General features: G+C 50.6%; 1 protein-coding gene across 1 annotated transcript in view; it reads left to right on the top strand.

Annotated features, from left to right (window-relative positions):
• Nucleotides 1-438: 438 nt before the first annotated feature.
• LOC134936072 (zinc finger protein 182-like) overlaps nucleotides 439-18,270 on the top strand; it is a 46,114-nt gene continuing 28,282 nt past the window's right edge. The window contains exon 1 of the mRNA XM_063930981.1: nucleotides 439-600. The gene's annotated coding sequence lies outside the window, so the exon portion shown is untranslated. The remainder of the gene's footprint in view (nucleotides 601-18,270) is intronic.

Below are 18,270 nucleotides of genomic sequence, written 5' to 3'. Positions count from 1 at the left end.
GAGACGGGCTGCGGGTGAGGGGTACATATGGGAGACGGGGTGAGGGGTACATATGAGAGACCGGCTGTGGGTGAGGGGTACATATGGGAGACGGGCTGCGGGTGAGGGGTACATATGAGAGACCGGCTGTGGGTGAGGGGTACATATGAGAGACGGGCAGAGGGGAGTGTGAGGGAATGCGCCAATTCTCCGCAGCAGTTATACAGCATCACGTGGTGACGTCACTTGCAGCCCCGGGGGAGCGATGTCCAGCGTTCTGAGCTACTGAATAGAGAACGACCCACCACGTGATCCCTACTCATTGTTACCGCCTGGAATCCGCCCACCTCCCCCTCTGTCCCCGCCCAGGCTCCTCCCCATTCAAAACGTTCCTCACTCCTCCCCATCCCATTTAAGCCAGAACTAGACTCCTCCCCCTTTATAAATTCCCGCCCTCACCCCTCCCCATGCCAGTCTTCCGCCCACTGACTTTCCCGGCCGCAGCACGGACACAACAGTTGCTGCGGTGGAGGAGGCGACGGGACACGTGAGAGGCGGGGACCGGCAGTGAGGTGAGCGCTGTGCCCGGGGTATGAGAGACGCCTGCAGCCGCCATACAAGGTGTGTGGGTGACCTGCTTTCCGCTCAGGTATGGGTGGGGCAGATCCCTGATGTGTAATACACAGTGCTCGTTATATGTATATGGCTAGAGTCATACACAGGCATATATATCATGTATATTATATATAGTATGTACAGAGAGGTAGAGCTGTATCCTATCTTGTATAACCATGGGCAGCGTCCACATTAGACATACACACAGTATACATAGAGATAGATGCTATTGGTATATATACCCCAGCGTATCATGTGTCATACCTACTTTGCTGCCTCCTCCTCCGGGAGGAGGCAGCGTTGTAGGTGTATGGGGGGCGTGGCCGGCAGCAGGAGAGTCGGTTCGGAGGCGTGACCGACAGAAGAATGGGCGGTCTGGGGGCGTGGCTTCGCGCTCGCATCATCGTGACTCCGCCCCCCGCTGTGCCGATAAATGAGGCGCTGCATAGCGGGGGGCAGAGCTACGATGACGCGATTCAGCGCGAATCGCGTCATCGGACCCCCTCGGGCCGTCCGCACGTTCTCTGCTGCGGGCGGCCGAGGGGGAGAGTGGGAGGCCATTCCGGGAGGGTAGGCAAGTATGTCATGTGTATAACCTAGGGCAGCGGCGTATCAAGAGAGGAGGGGACCCGTGTGCAGTCACAGTGTGTGGCCCCTCCTCTCCCGCTGTTGGCGATCTGAGCCCTAGAGATACTCTGGCAAAGTGCCAGACTGTATTGCGCATGCGCAGGTCTCTGAAAAAATTGTGGCGGCCATTTCTACGGAGACCTGCGCGTGCTCTGTACACTCACAGTGCTAACAGCGCTGCCGGCTACGGGATACGGATAGGAGGGGGCGACACACGGACACCAGAATGGTAAGTATAGAAGATATGTGTGCAGTGTGGGCACCCTCTGGATCCAGGGTCCCGTGTGCACCGCACACACTGCACCCATTATAGATACGCCAGTGGCAGCGTCCCTGCTGTATAGTAGCACCGCACATTATACAGATACAGTATATAGAGAGAGATATGCTACTGGTATATAGGGGATGTAGTTCATATCCCGGCGGTCGGCATCCCAGTGGTCAGAATGCAGATGCCGCGATCCTGACCACTGCTAATCCGGCTAACAGGGGCTATATCCACTCGTGGGTGTCCACGACACCCATAGAGCGCCAATAGAACCTGTGGTGAGCGCAGAGGTCTTCGTGGTACTCACTCCCCTGCCGGCATACTGGCAGCTGGGATGCCGGTTGCCAGCATACCATATACAAACTGTATATAGTCCCTGTCGTATCTGTATTCGTTTGGCAGGTCGACCCTACTTAGGTTGACTGTCACTAGGTCAACCACAATTGGTCGACATGGGCATATGGTCGACACATGAAAAGGCCAACATGGCTTTTTTTCTAAAAGAAAAAAATTTGATTTCTCATACGTCCTAGAGGATGCTGGGGATGCTTCAAGAACCATGGGGTATAGACGGGATCTGCAGGAGACATGGGCACTTTAAGACTTTAAAGGGGGTGTGAACTGGCTCCTCCCTCTATGCCCCTCCTCCACACTCCAGTTAGATTCTGTGCCCAGTGAGACTGGATGCACACTGAGAGGCTCTCCAGAGTTTCTCAGGAAAAAACTTATATTAGGTTTATTATTTTCAGGGAGCACTTCTGGCAACAGGCTCCCTGCATCGTGGGACTGAGGGGAGAGAAACAGACCTACTTCTGTGAGTTCAAGGGCTCTGCTTCTTAGGCTACTGGACACCATTAGCTCCAGAGGGTCTGATCGCTAGGTACTCCTAGATGCTCGTTCCTGGAGCCGCGCCGTCACCCCCCTTGGAGCCAGAAATCAGGAGACGGGTGAGTAAAGAAGATCAGTAGACTTCAGTGACGGCTTGAGGTACTGTGCAGCCTGCCATGCTACCACACACAGCGGCACTTCAGGGTGCAGGGCGCAGGGGTTGCGCCCTGGGCAGCATAAATCCTCTAAAAAAAAAAATCACTGGCAGAAGTGGCTTACGGTGCCTAGGCACCAAAACCGGACCCCCGCCAGTATAAATATTTAAATAAATAGCGGGACTGAAACGCGCCATTAAGGGGGTGTGGCTTAGCCCTCACAGCTCCACTCAGCGCCATTTTCTTCTCACAAGCTGCAGAGACGCTGGTCCTGGCCTCCTACACTACTGTACAGTAACAGGGTGCAAAACAGAGGGGGGGGGGGCAGTAATTTGGTGCTGTAATTATTATTATTATGGCAGGTCTGAGACATTATTTTATTTTGTTTCAGTACCGGGATAGGCGCTGGGGTGTGAGCTCGCATAACTCCCTCTGTGTTTCTCTAACAGGCTTGGCTGTGGGTCTGTCCCCTATAGCCCCAGTGTGGTTGTGGGTGTCGGTACGAGTGTGTCGACATGTCTGAGGCTGAGTGCTCTTCCCAGGAGGAAGCTGGTACGGGGACAGAAGAATGTGGGAGTGACAGTGTCGGCACTGCCGACGGCTGATTGGGTAAATGTGTTAAGTGTTCTAAATTCTAATGTGGCTCGGCTACATAAAAGTTAAGATAAATCAGAGTCTCGTGCCCAGACATGGAGACAGTCCATGGAGCTTGCATTGTCACAAGATCAGACCCCCCTCGGGGTTACAGAAACGTGCATTTACCCAGATAGCGGGTACAGGTACCGACACAGACTGATTCCAATGTCGACTATAGTGATGCCAGATTGAATCCTAAACTGGCTACGAGCATTCAGTACATGATTGTGGCTATCAAAGAGGTGTTGCATATCACGGAAGACCCTACTATTCCTGATACTAAGGTCTGTATGTTTAAAGGAAAGAAACCTGAGGTAACGTTTCCTCCCTCTCATGAACTGAACGTTCTTTTTGAAAAGGCTTGGGAAAACCCTGACAAGAAATTCCAGGTCCTCAAGAGAATTCCGGTGGCATATCCGTTCCCCTCTGGGGACAGGGAAAAGTGGGAGTCAGCCCCACGGTAGACAAAGCTCTGTCGCCGCTGTCCAAAAAGGTTGCGCTTCCATCTCCGAACATGGCAGCCCTGAAGGATCCTGCAGGTCGTAAGCAGGAAAATACACTAAAATCCATTTATGTCACTACGGGTACGCTGCTCAGGCCTGCCGTTGCATCGGCATGGGTGAGTAGCGCTATAGAAAAGTGGGCAGATAACTTGTCATCTGAATTAGATACCCTGGACAGGATAGCATTCTTTTGACGCTGGGTCATATAAGGGATGCTGCAGCCTATCTAAAGGAAGCTGCAAGGGACATTGGCCTTTTGGGATCAAGGGCCAATGCCATGGCAGTCTCGGCTAGAAGGGCATTGTGGATTCATCAATGGAATGCTGATGCCGATACTTAGAAGACTATGGAGTGTCTACCATGTAACAGTAGTGTCTTGTTTGGTGACGTCCTCACTGACCTGGTATCTACGGCTACCGCAGGTAAGTCATCACTTTTGCCTTATGTTCCTGCGCAACAAAAGAAAACGCCCCACTATCAGATGCAGTCCTTTCGGTCCAATAAATACAAGAAGGGGCGAGGGTCCTCCTTCCTTGCTACGAGAGGAAGGGGAAAAAGGTCACAGGACGTGGCAAGTTCCCAAGAGCAGAAGTCCTCCCCAGCTTCTACCAAATCCAACGCATGACGTTGGGGCTCCTTTGCGGGAGTCCGCACCAGTGGGGGCACGCCTCCAACTCTTCAGTCAGGTCTGGGTTCACTCAGCCCTGGACCCTTGGATATTAGAAATAGTAGCCCAAGGGTACAAATTTGAGTTTCAAGACGTGCCCCCTCACTGATTTTTCAAATCGGCCTTGCCAGCTTCTCTTCCAGAAAGGGAGGTTGTATGCGCGGCAAATACTAAAGCTGTGTCAAAATAAAGTAATTGTCACGGTACCCCTGTCACAACAGGGGGAAGGCTTTTATTAGAGTCTGTTCGTGGTCCCGAAGCTGGATGGCTCAGTCAGACCGATTCTGAACCTAACATCACTCAATTTCTATTTAAAGAAGTTCAAATTCAAGATGGAATCTCTCCGGGCAGTGATCTCCAGTCTGGAGGAAGGTGTTTTCATGGTGTCGGTCGACATAAAGGATGCCTACTTACATGTCCCCATTTATCCTCCACATCAGGCTTACCTGAGGTTTGCGGTTCAGGATTCTCATTACCAATTTCAGACGTTACCGTTTGGTCTGTTCACGGCTCAGAGAATTTTCACCAAGTTTATGGCGGAACTGATGCTTCTCCTGCGCCAGCAGGGTGTCACAATTATCCCGTACTTGGACGATCTCCTCATAATGTGAGGTCCAAGGAGCAATTACTGAAAAATGTTGCGCTCTCACTGACTATTCTGCAACAGCATGGTTGGCTCCTAAACTTGCCAAAATCACAACTGGTTCCGACTACACGGCTGTCGTTCGTGGGTATGATTCTGGATACAGAATTACAAAGAGTTTTTCTTCCAGAGGAAAAAGCTCTGGAAATACAGAACATGGTGAAACAGATTCTGAAACCGGCAAGAGTGTCGATTATTCAATGCACTCGGTTGCTAGGTAAGATGGTGGCGGCCTACGAGGCCATGCAGTTTGGCAGGTTCCATGCCAGAGGTCTTTCAGTGGGACCTGTTGGACAAGTGGTCCGGGTCTCACTTGGACTTGAACCGGAAGATAACCCTATTGTCCAGGACCCGAATCTCTCTCCTGTGGTGGCTGCACAGTTCTCAACTCCTAGAGGGACGCAGGTTCGGGATTCAGGATTGGATCCTCGTGACCACGGTTGCAAGTCTCCGAGGCTGGGGAGCAGTCACACAGGGAAGAAATTTCCAGGGATAATTGTCAAGCCATGAAACTTGTCTGCACATAAACATTCTGGAATTAAGGGCCATTCTGCAAGCGGAATATCTTCTTCGCGGTCTGTCCGTCCTGATTCAGTCTGACAACATAACAGCAGTGACGTACGTAAACCGCCGGGGTGGAACAAAGAGCAGAGCGGCAATGGCGGAGGCCACGAAAGTTCTTCGCTGGGCGGAGAAACATGTAAGCGCTCTGTCAGCAGTATTCATTCCGGGAGTAGACAACTGGGAAGCAGACTTCCTCAGCAGACACGGTCTCCATCCAGGAGAGTGAGGTCTTCATCAAGAGGTCTTTGCAGAAGTGACAGGTCGTTGGGGACCAAAGCCCGCCATCAAGGGGGCGGGGCTTCTTCCCTCAGCTCTCATCAGTGCCATTTTCTCCACAGCTTGCTGCAGAGACACTGCTCCCGGACCCTGTCCTGCTATACACAATTAACAGGGTGCAAAACAGGAAGGGGGGGCACAATAAGCTGGTGCTGATTTGATATATATTTATATATAAAAGCGCTTACAGGTCTGAGGTATTGTTAATATTTCAGACTGTGGCGGCGCTGGGTGTGAGCTGGCAAACTCCCTCTCTGTCTCTCCAAAGGACCTCATTGTGGGTCTGTCACCTATAATCCAGTGTGTTTGGGGGTGTCAGTACGTGTGTGTCGACATGCCTACTTGCATGTTCCCATTTGTCCTCCGCATCAAGCTTATCTGAGATTTGCAGTGCAGGATTGTCATTACCAATTTCAGACGTTGCACCACAGCAAGGAGTCAATATAATTCCTTACCTGGACGATCTCCTGATAAAAGCGAGGTCCAGGGGAAGGTTGGTGCAGAACATTGCACTCTCCCTGACAGTACTTCAACATCACGGTTGGATCATAAATTGTCCAAAGTCACAATTGGAACAGATGACAAGATTGTCCTTTCTGGGGATGATACTAGACACAGAAGTACAGAGGGTATTTCTTCCAGTAGAAAAGGCTCTGGAAATACAGAGCATGGTCAAACAAATTCTGAAACCAACAAGAGTGTCGATTCATCAATGCATTCGGTTGTTGGAAAAGATGGTAGCGGCCTACGAGGCCATACAGTTTTGCCGATTCCATGCCAGAGTATTCCAGTGCGACCTATTGGACAAGTGGTCCGGATCCCATCTACAAATGCATCAGAGGATAATCCTGTCATCCAAAGCCAGAATTTCGCTTCTGTGGTGGCTACACAGTTTTCACCTCCTAGAGGGACGCAGGTTCGGGATTCAAGACTGGATCCTGGTGACACGGATGCAAGTCTCCAAGTCTGGGGAGCAGTCACACAGGGGAAGAGCTTCCAAGGAAGATGGTCAAGTCAAGAAACTTGTCTTCACATAAACGTTCTGGAGTTGATAGCCATTTACAACGGCCTTCTACAAGTGGTGCATCTTCAAGATCAACCCGTACAGATCCAGTCGGACAATGTAACAGCAGTCGCGTACATAAACAGTCAGGGCGGAACAAAAAGCAGAGCGGCAATGGCAGAGGTGTCAAAGATTCTCTTGGCAGAAAAACATGCAAGAGCTCTGTCGGCAATTTTCATTCCAGGAGTGGACAACTGGGAAGCAGACTTCCTCAGCAGACACTATCTCCACCCAGGGGAATGGGGCCTCCACCAAGAAGTCTTCACAGAGGTGACAGGTTCCTCAAGTAGACATGATGGCATCTCGTCTCAACAAGACGCTTCAGAAATATTGTTTCAGGTTGGGAGACCCTCAAGCAATAGCAGTGGAAGCACTGGTGACCCAGTGGCTGTTTCGGTCGGTATATGTCTTCCCTCAACTTCCACTCATTCCGAAAGTTCTCAAGCTCATAAGAACTGGCTCATAGAAGGTCCTCTGTGTCTTCCTCTTCGCGACGACCTGCTGCAGCAGGGGCCGTGCGTGTATCGAGACTTGCTGCGTTTGACGGCATGGCTGTTGAGCACCGGATCCTAGCGCGAAAGGGAATTCCCAAAGAAGTCATTCCCACTCTTATTCAGGCCAGGACAGGAGTAACGTCTAAACATTACCACCGTATTTGGAGAAAACGTGCCTTGGTGTGAAACCAAGAAGGCTCCAACCGAAGAGTTTCAGTTAGGACGTTTTCTCCAGGCAGCTGTAGATGCAGGTCTACGATTGGGTTCAATCAAGGTCCAGATTTCGGCCTTGTCCATTTACTTTCAGAAACAACTGGCCTCCGTTTGTGCCTCCTGTGGCACCATAGGATCTTAACGTGGTGTTGCAGTTCCTTCAATCGGATTGGTTTGAACCTCTCCAGGAAATAGAGTTGAAGTTTCTCACTTGGACAGTGGTCATACTGTTGGCCTTGGCATCCGCAAGAAGGGTGTCTGAGATAGGGGCCTTGTCTCATAAGAGCTCTTACTTGGTTTTCCATGAAGATAGGGCTGAGTTAAGAACTCGTCAGCAGTATCTTCCAAAGGTGGTTTCTTCTTTCCATATAAACCAACCTATTGTGGTGGCAGTGGCTGACACCTTCGCTGCTTCAGAGTCTCTGGATGTGGTCAGGGCTTTGAGATTCTGTCGCAAGAACAACTCTGATACGGAAAACAAAGGCTCTGTTTTTCCTGTATGCTCCCAACAAGATTGGGTGTCCTGCTTCTAAGCAGACTATTGCGCGCTGGATCAGAGGTACGATTCAGCACGCTCATTCTACGGCAGGATTGCCGATACCGAATTCAGTGACTGCCCATTCTAATAGGAAGGTGGGCTCATCCTGGGCGGCTGCCCGGGGGGTCTCGGCATTGCAACTTTGCCGAGCAGCTACTTGGTCAGGGGCAAACACGTTTGCTAAGTTTTACAGGTTTGATACCTTGGCTGATGAAGACCTACAGTTTGGTCAATCTGTGCAGCGGGGTCATCCGCACTCTCCCGCCCGTACTGGAGCTTTGGTATAACCCCATAGTACTGAAGTGGACCCCAGCATCCTCTAGGACGTATGAGAAAACAGGATTTTAATACCTACCGGTAAATCCTTTTCTCCTAGTCTGTAGAGGATGCTGGGCACCCAACCCAGTGCGTACTTTTACCTGCAGTTGTTAATTTGTTAAAAATGTTTTCAGCACGGTTGCTGTAATGTTCATGCCCGTTGGCATGTGTTTTGTTGAATGCCATGTGTGTGTCATGGTTGAAGTGTGAGCTAGTATGAATCTCACCATTAACTTAAAAGTAGATCCTTTTCTCAAAATGTCCGTCTCCCTGGGCACAGTTCCTATACTGAGGTCTGGAGGAGGGGCATAGAGGGAGGAGCCAGTTCACACTCTGAAAAAGTCTTAAAGGGTCCACGGCTCTTGCGGGACCGTCTATACCCTATGGTACTGAAGTGGGCCCCAGCATACTCTACGGACTAGGAGAAAAGGATTTACTGGTAGGTATTAAAATCCTGTTTTAACCCCTTTTTGGATTCAAGGTTCCAGTTTTGTCTATTAATTTCATTTCTGTTTGTGCTAGCAGCTCCTCACTATTGTTCCTTCTCCAATGCTTTAATACCCATTACTTTTGCCAGACCGTCACATTTACTTTTATGAATTTCCTTAAAATGATTAGAGACAAAATGGGAAATCAGACCTTTTTCTATAAACCAGACGTGTTCCGCCCATCTTACTTCTAATGGTCTGGATGTTCGTCCAATATATTGCAGGCCGCATTTGCACTCCATACAGTTTTTAGTGGGTGGTCTTCAGGTTGCCGAATGTCGGGATCCCGACGCACAGTATACCGGTACTTCCTTTACACCCCACACACAGCGTGTATGGAATCGGAGGAGGCTCGGAGCCTCCGCTGGTCCTAGTGTCCCGATGTGCCCCCAGAGAGCGCACCAGCAGCCATTCAAGTACGGCTTTTTTTAAACTTTAGTAGCTTCTCAGGAGGTTTCATTTTTCTCGAGTAGCTCACACCCCAGTTAAGGTTGGAGACCACTGATTTAGACTATGCTTGGAGCTTGAAAGCCTAAAAAGGCTGGGATCTGTCACTCGGTGTGGAAGACATACATTATCTGGTGTGAATACAGCGGAGTCTCAGCCCCAGATCAGAATGACTTTGATGAGGGGCTTAGTCATCCATTGAGTGTCAAATCACAGCCCATTTTATCCCCTTTCACTGGAAACTGGCCTCCATTTTGGAGTTTCAGACCTTTATCCAGGTGTTTTTTCATAAGAAACCATGTTATGTTACCCTTGAAGACTTAAATGTGTACTCTCCAGTTGATTTAGGGAGTAATTAAGATTGGATAAATGCAGCGGCAGCCGTCGCAGTCTGAATTACTTTGCAGAGTTTGCTCGCATAGCGGGCGCACCCCTGGAGCCCAGTGATTGACAGGCAGTCGTGGGAGGGGGCATACCAACGACATTAGAACGCTGTTGGTGGGGCGCGGTCTGGACAGTGGAGGCGTTTCCGGGCCGTTTGGGGGGGCGGGCCATGGTGGCTGCGTGATGTCACATGCAGCCGCTGTGACCCAAAACGCGGTGGGTAGCTCCCCGTCACTGCGCAGGAGCTATGCTGGCAGGGAGCTACTCGTCAGGTACTTAAGCATCACCGCTGTGTGATGCTTTTATACCTGTGTGGGGTGGCTTGACCCTGACATGCACGGCAGACTTGCCCTGTGCTGGGCATCCCACCGCATGTCGGAGTACATGATCGTAGAAGTGCTAAATTTAGCACATCTACGATCAACTTTGAATTCCCCCCTTAGTGTCTATGTTTCATTTAAATCAGGAACTTATCCTGCTGGCTTATCAGCATTCCAGTTCTTCTAGTTCTGCGAGCCCATTTCATCTCCTGCATGTGATACACCCCTTAGCAATCTATATTGATCAGACTGCTTAGCAAGGCAGCGAGCTGGTCTTCCCTGCACACGTTTATGACATTTTACAGATTCTCAATACCTTTTGTGTCTTGGGATGCCCGTTTTGGGTGTTGAGTGTTGCTCACGGTAATTCCAAAGCATGCCCACACTTTATAGGCTCGCTGCAGGAAATCCTAGTGTATGCAGTTGCCCCCTGAATGGAGGTAGAGAAATCAGGATTTCTACTGCGGGGTACACTGGGCTGTACAAGGATTAACACCGGGGTGTAGAGTAGGATCTTGATCCGAGGCACCAACAGGCTCAACTGTTCCCAAGATGCATAGCGCCGCCTCCTCTATAACCCCGCCTCCATGCACAGGGAGCTCAGTTTGTAAGTTGGTGCCATGCAGTAAGCAGGCACTTAACTGGAGGGCTGCCTCAGGCAGTCTATTGATAGCTTTAATTACAGATTTCTCTAACGTCCTAGTGGATGCTGGGGACTCCGTAAGGACCATGGGGAATAGACTGGCTCCGCAGGAGACTGGGCACTCTAAGAAAGATTTAGGACTACCTGGTGTGCACTGGCTCCTCCCCCTATGACCCTCCTCCAAGCCTCAGTTAGATTTCTGTGCCCGGCTGAGCTGGATGCACACTAGGGGCTCTCCTGAGCTTCTAGAAGAAAGTATAGTTTAGGTTTTTTATTTTCAGTGAGACCTGCTGGCAACAGGCTCACTGCATCGAGGGACTAAGGGGAGAAGAAGCGAACCTACCTAAGTGGTGGTAGCATGGGCTTCTTAGGCTACTGGACACCATTAGCTCCAGAGGGTTCGAACACAGGCACCGATCTCGTCGTCCGTTCCCGGAGCCGCGCCGCCGTCCCCCTTACAGAGCCAGAAGCAAGAAGGTGGTCCGGAAAATCGGCGGCTGAAGACTTCTGTCTTCTCCAAGGTAGCGCACAGCACTGCAGCTGTGCGCCATTGCTCCTCATGCACACCACACACTGCGGTCACTGATGGGTGCAGGGCGCTGGGGGGGGGGGGGGGGGCGCCCTGAGCAGCAATATTTTACACCTTGGCTGACAAATTAACACCATATATAGCCCCAGGGGCTATATAGGTGTATATTAACCCCTGCCAGATACATTAAAATAGCAGGAGAAAGCCCGCCGAAAAAGGGGCAGGGCCTTCTCCCTCAGCACACTGGCGCCATTTTTCCCTCACAGCTCCGCTGGAAGGAAGCTCCCTGGCTCTCCCCTGCAGTCCTGCACTACAGAAAAGGGTAAAAAGGAGAGGGGGGGGGGGCACAAATTAGGCGCAGTATAAGTATATATGCAGCTATGAGGGGAAAACACTTTTATAGGTGATATCCCTGTGATATATAGCGCTCTGGTGTGTGCTGGCATACTCTCCCTCTGTCTCCCCAAAGGGCTTTGTGGGGTCCTGTCCTCTGTAAGAGCATTCCCTGTGTGTCTGCTGTGTGTCGGTGCTGCTGTGTCGACATGTATGAGGAGGAAAATGATGTGGAGGCGGAGCAAATGCCTGTGAATGTGCTGTCACCCTCTGAGGGGTCGACACCGGTGTGGTTGGACTTATGGAAGGAATTGCGTGAAAGTGTCAACTCCTTACACAAAAGGTTTGACGACATAGGACAGCCGGCTACACAGCTTGTGCCTGTTCCAGCGTCTCAAATGTCATCAGGGGCCTTAAAACGGCCGCTACCTCAGGTGACAGATACAGACGTCGACACGGATACTGACTCCAGTGTCGACGGTGATGAGACTAGTGTACCCTCCAATAGGTCCACCCGTTACATGATTGAGGCAATTAAAAATGTTTTACACATTTCTGATAATACCCCAGGTACCACAAAAAAGGGTATTATGTTCGGTGAGAAAAAACTACCTGTAGTTTTTCCTGCATCTGAAGAATTAAATGAGGTTTGTGAGGAAGCGTGGACTTCCCCTGATAAGAAATTGATAATTTCAAAACGATTATTGGCAGCGTACCCTTTCCCGCTAGAGGATAGGTCACGTTGGGAAACACCCCCTAGGGTAGACAAGGCGCTGACACGCTTGTCAAAGAAGGTGGCACTACCGTCTCCGGATACGGCCACCCTGAAGGAACCTGCTGATAGAAAGCAGGAAAATACCCTAAAGGCTATTAACACACACTCAGGCATTATATTGCGACCAGCGATTGCATCAGCTTGGATGTGCAGTGCTGCTGCTGCGTTGTCAGATTCCCTTTTGGATAATATTGATACCATGGATAGGGACAATATTCTGCTGACGCTTGAACATATAAAAGACGCAGTCTTATACATGCGTGATGCACAGAGGGATATTTGCCGGCTGGTATCACGAGTAAGCGCTATGTCCATTGCCGCCAGACGGGGGTTATGGACTAGGCAATGGTCCGGTGATGCCGACTCTAAGCGGCTATGGAAGTTTTACCCTATAAAGGGGTGGAACTGTTTGGGGATGGTCTTTCGGACCTCGTGTCCACAGCTACGGCTGGGAAATCGACCTTTTTGCCACAGACTGCACCACAGCAAAAGAAAGCACCGTATTATCAGGTACAGTCCTTTCGGCCCCAGAAAAGCAAGAGGGCTAGAGGCTCCTCCTTTCTGCCGAGAGGCAGAGGTAGAGGAAAAAAGCTGCAACACACAGCTAGTTCCCAGGAGCAGAAGTCCTCACCTGCGTCCGGTAAGTCCACAGTATGACGCTGGGGCTGCACAGGTGGACCCGGGCACGGTGGGGGCCCGTCTCAGAAATTTCAGCGCACAGTGGGCTCTCTCACAGGTGGATCCCTGGGTCCTTCAAGTTGTACTTCAGGGGTACAGGCTGGAATTCGAGACGTCTCCCCCCCCCCCCCCCGCCGTTTCCTAAAGTCTGCCTTACCGGCAACTCCCTCTGCCAGGGATGCAGTGTTGGTGGCCATTCAGAAACTGTATTCACAGCACGTGATTGTCAAGGTACCCCTCCTTCAACAAGGAAAGGGTTACTATTCCACACTGTGTTTGTGGTACCGAAACCGGACGGTTCGGCGAGACCCATCTTAAATCTAAAATCCTTGAACAGTTATATCAAAAGGTTCAAGTTCAAGATGGAATCGCTCAGAGCGGTTATTGGGAGCCTGGAGGAGGGGGACTACATGGTCTCCCTGGACATAAAAGATGCGTATCTTCATGTCCCCATTTAACCTCCTCACCAGGAGTACCTCAGATTTGTGGTACAGGACTGTCACCATCAGTTCCAGACGCTGCCGTTTGGGTTATCCACAGCGCCGAGGGTCTTTACCAAGGTAATAGCCGAAATGATGATACTCCTTCGCAAGAAAGGTGTTTCAATTATCCCGTACTTGGACGATCTCCTGATAAAGGCGAGGTCCAAAGAACAGTTGGTAGTGGGGGTAGCACTTTCTCAGGAAGTGCTACAACAGCACGGCTGGATTCTCAATATTCCAAAGTCGCAGCTGGTTCCGACGACACGTCTTCTGTTCCTGGGAATGATTCTGGGCACAGACCAGAAAAGAGTGTTTCTTCCAGTGGAAAAAGCAGAGGAATTGTCATCTCTCGTCAGAGACATCCTAAAACCAGGAAAAGTGTCGGTACATCAATGCACACGAGTCCTGAGAAAAATGGAAGCTTCATACGAAGCAATTCCATTCGGAAGGTTCCACGCAAGGACGTTCCAGTGGGACCTGTTGGACAAATGGTCCGGGTCCCATCTCCAGATGCAACAGCGGATAACCCTGTCGGCAAGGACCAGGGTGTCGCTGCTGTGGTGGCTGCAGAGGGCTCATCTACTAGAGGGCCGCAGATTCGGAATACAGTACTGGGTCCTGGTGACCACGGATGCCAGCCTTCGGGGCTGGGGGGCAGTCACGCAGGGCAGAAATTTCCAGGGACTGTGGTCAGCTCAGGAGATATCGCTGCACATAAATATTCTGGAGCTAAGGGCCATTTACAATGCCTTAAGTCAAGCAAGACCCCTGCTTCAGAACCGGCCGGTACTGATCCAGTCAGACAACATCACGGCGGTCACCCATGTAAACAGACAGGGCGGCACAAGAAGCAGGAGGGCAATGGCAGAAGCCACAAGAATTCTCCGATGGGCAGAGAATCATGTGCTAGCACTGACAGCAGTGTTCATTCAGGAAGTGGACAACTGGGAAGCAGACTTCCTCAGCAGGCATGACCTCCACCCGGGAGAATGGGGACTTCATCCAGAAGTCTTCCAGATGCTGGTAAACCGTTGGGAAAAACCACAGGTGGACATGATGGCGTCCCGCCTCAACAAAAAACTAAAAAGGTATTGCGCCAAGTCAAGGGACCCTCAGGCGATCGCTGTGGACGCTCTAGTGACACCGTGGGTGTACCAGTCGGTTTATGTTTTTCCTCCTCTACCTCTAATACCCAAGGTATTGAGAATAATAAGAAGGCGAGGAGTGAGAACTATTCTCGTGGCTCCGGATTGGCCAAGAAGAGCATGGTACCCGGAACTTCAAGAGATGCTTGCAGAGGACCCTTGGCCTCTGCCGCTCAGACAAGACCTGCTGCAGCAGGGACCCTGTCTGTTCCAAGACTTACCGCGGCTGCGTTTGACAGCATGGCGGTTGAACGCCGGATCCCAAAGGAAAAAGGCATTCCGGAGGAAGTCATCCCAACCCTGATCAAGGCCAGGAAGGATGTTACCGTAAAGCATTATCACCGCATTTGGCGGAAGTATGTTGCTTGGTGTGAGGCCAAGAAAGCCCCAACGGAGGAATTTCAACTGGTTCGATTCCTACATTTCCTGCAAGCAGGTGTGACTTTGGGCCTCAAATTGGGGTCCATTAAAGTCCAGATCTCGGCCCTGTCAATTTTCTTCCAGAAAGAACTGGCTTCACTGCCTGAAGTTCAGACTTTTGTTAAGGGAGTTCTGCATGTTCAGCCTCCTTTTGTGCCCCCAGTGGCACCGTGGGATCTCAATGTGGTCTTGGAGTTTCTAAAATCACATTGGTTTGAGCCACTTAAGACTGTGGATTTAAAATATCTCACGTGGAAAGTGGTGATGTTGTTGGCTCTGGTTTCGGCCAGACATGTGTCAGAATTGGCGGCTTTGTCCTGTAAAAGCCCCTATCTGTTTTTCCATATGGATAGGGCAGAATTGAGGACACGTCCTCATTTTCTCCCAAAGGTGGTATCAGCTTTTCACTTGAACCAACCTATTGTGGTGCCTGCGGCTACTAGGGACTTGGAGGATTCCAAGTTGCTGGACGTGGTCAGGGCCCTGAAAATATATGTTTCCAGGACGGCTGGAGTCAGGAAGACTGACTCGCTGTTTATCCTGTATGCACCCAACAAGCTGGGTGCTCCTGCTTCTAAGCAGACTATCGCGCGCTGGATTTGTAGTACTATTCAGCTGGCGCATTCTGCGGTAGGGTTACCGCAGCCTAAATCAGTAAAAGCCCATTCCACGAGGAAGGTGGGCTCATCTTGGGCGGCTGCCCGAGGGGTCTCGGCTTTACAACTTTGCCGAGCTGCTACTTGGTCAGGGGCAAATACATTTGCAAAATTCTATAAAATTTGATACCCTGGCTGAGGAGGACCTGGAGTTCTCTCATTCGGTGCTGCAGAGTCATCCACACTCTCCCGCCCGTTTGGGAGCTTTGGTATAATCCCCATGGTCCTTACGGAGTCCCCAGCATCCACTAGGACGTTAGAGAAAATAAGAATTTACTCACCGGTAATTCTATTTCTCGTAGTCCGTAGTGGATGCTGGGCGCCCATCCCAAGTGCGGATTGTCTGCAATACCTGTACATAGTTATTGTTACAAAAATCGGGTTTTGTTGTGAGCCATCTCTTCAGAGGCTCCATTTTGTTATCATACTGTTAACCGGGGTTCCTATCACGAGTTATATGGTGTGATTGGTGTGGCTGGTATGAGTCTTACCCGGGATTCAAAATCCTTCCTTATTGTGTCAGCTCTTCCGGGCACAGTATCCTAACTGAGGCTTGGAGGAGGGTCATAGGGGGAGGAGCCAGTGCACACCAGGTAGTCCTAAATCTTTCTTAGAGTGCCCAGTCTCTTGCGGAGCCCGTCTATTCCCCATGGTCCTTACGGAGTCCCCAGCATCCACTACGGACTACGAGAAATAGAATTACCGGTGAGTAAATTCTTATTTTTTTTTCTAACAAGACTTCAAGGGCTGCTGCAGTCCGTTTTACACTGTCCGCACGCACCTGGTGGGGATGCCAGAAGGGGGGAGCAGGTCGGACCTGTGACCCCTCCCTCCAGCCCCAGGGCGCCATTTCTACAAATGTTCCCGCCCTGGAGCTGCATTTCTCCCCCTCACTCCCGGTCAGCAGCCATTACAGATAGATCCTTGATGTTCCTGGGAATGCTAAGGCAAATCCTCCTCTGTGGAACCACCTGATTGCCAGTGCTGTGCTTCCTACAGGACACTTAAGTATTCTACCTGTCACTGGGACAGTGTTAGATTACTGTGCGTTTTTATATCCATCATTATCACATATAGCCATACTGAGTATTACTTTGTATTGCTAGTACAATGCAGTTTATGGTACATAATTTCTGCATGGTACGCTTGTGACTATATACGTGTGTGTGCATGTAGCTGCTGCGTGGTTGCCTTATTGCAGGGTATTTCACTCAGTGGGCTATTCCTATATTGCTATACCTGAGGGGGCCAGGTGTTTCAGGTTTTGATTTGTTTAATATAGGATCGTATCACAAGATATATTGACGGTGTATTTCTCATACGTCCTAGAGGATGCTGGGGATGCTTCAAGAACCATGGGGTATAGACGGGATCCGCAGGAGACATGGGCACACTATAAGACTTTGAATGGGTGTGAACTGGTTCCTCTCTCTATGCCCCTCCTCCAGACTCCAGTTAGATTCTGTGCCCAGTGAGACTTTATGCACACTGAGGAGCTCTCCAGAGTTTCTCAGAAAAAGACTGTTAGGTTTTTTATTTTCAGGGAGACCTGTTGGCTACAGGCTTCCTGCATCGTGAGACCAAGGGGGGAGAAGCTGACCTACTTCTGAGTTTCAGGGCTCTGCTTCTCCAGCTACTGGACACCATCATTAGGTCCAGAGGGTCCGATCACTACGGTACGCCTAGCTGCTCGGTCCCGGAGCCGCGCCGTCATCCCCCTTGGAGTCAGAAGCCAGGTGAGTATATGAAGATCAGAAGACTTCAGTGACTGCAGAAGATGGCTAGTTGAGGTACGGTGCAGCGACCGCGCTGTGCGCCATGCTTCGACACACTGAAGGGCGCAGGGGGGTCGCCGTGGGCAGCACAACAGCCTCAATTCAGTACTGAGAGTGATATATAAAGTGCCTAGGCACAAATCAAAGACCCCCGCCAGTATAAATATCCAATTTAAGCGGGACTCAAGCGCGCCAGTAAGGGGGCGCGGCTTAGCCCTCACAGCTCTGACCAGCGCCATTTTCTCTTCACAGAAGCTGCAGAGACGCTGAGCCTGGCCTCCCACACTACTGTACAAGTAACAGGATGTAAAACGGGGGGGGCACAAGAGATTTGCTAATTATTTAAGTATAAAAGCGCTAGCAGGTCTGGGCAGTATTGTACTCGCTTCAGAACCGGGATAGGCGCTGGGTGTGAGCTGGCAGAACTTCCTCTGTGTTTCTTTAACAGGCTTTGTTGTGGTTCTGTCTCCTATAGCCCCAGTGTGGTTGTGGGTGTCGGTACGTGTGTCGACATGCCTGAGGCTGAGTGCTCTTCCCATTAGGAGGCTGGAGTGGGGACAGAAAAGACTGAGAGTGACCGTGTCGGCTCCACCGACGCAGGATTGGGTAAATATGTTGAGTTTTTTGAATGCAAATATGGAGCTGTTGACTAAAAGATTGGATAAATCTGAGTCTAAGAACCAGACATGGAGAAAGTCCATGGAGGATGCATTGTCACAAGCTCAGACCCCTCCGGGGTCACACAAGCGTTCATTTACCCAGATAGCAGATACGGATACCGACACGGACTCTGGTTCCAGTGTCGACT

The sequence above is a fragment of the Pseudophryne corroboree genome, chromosome 6 (assembly GCF_028390025.1).
Source record: "Pseudophryne corroboree isolate aPseCor3 chromosome 6, aPseCor3.hap2, whole genome shotgun sequence".
In the NCBI taxonomy this organism is placed as follows: Eukaryota; Metazoa; Chordata; class Amphibia; order Anura; family Myobatrachidae; genus Pseudophryne; species Pseudophryne corroboree.
This window is presented reverse-complemented; position numbering and strand designations above follow the sequence as displayed.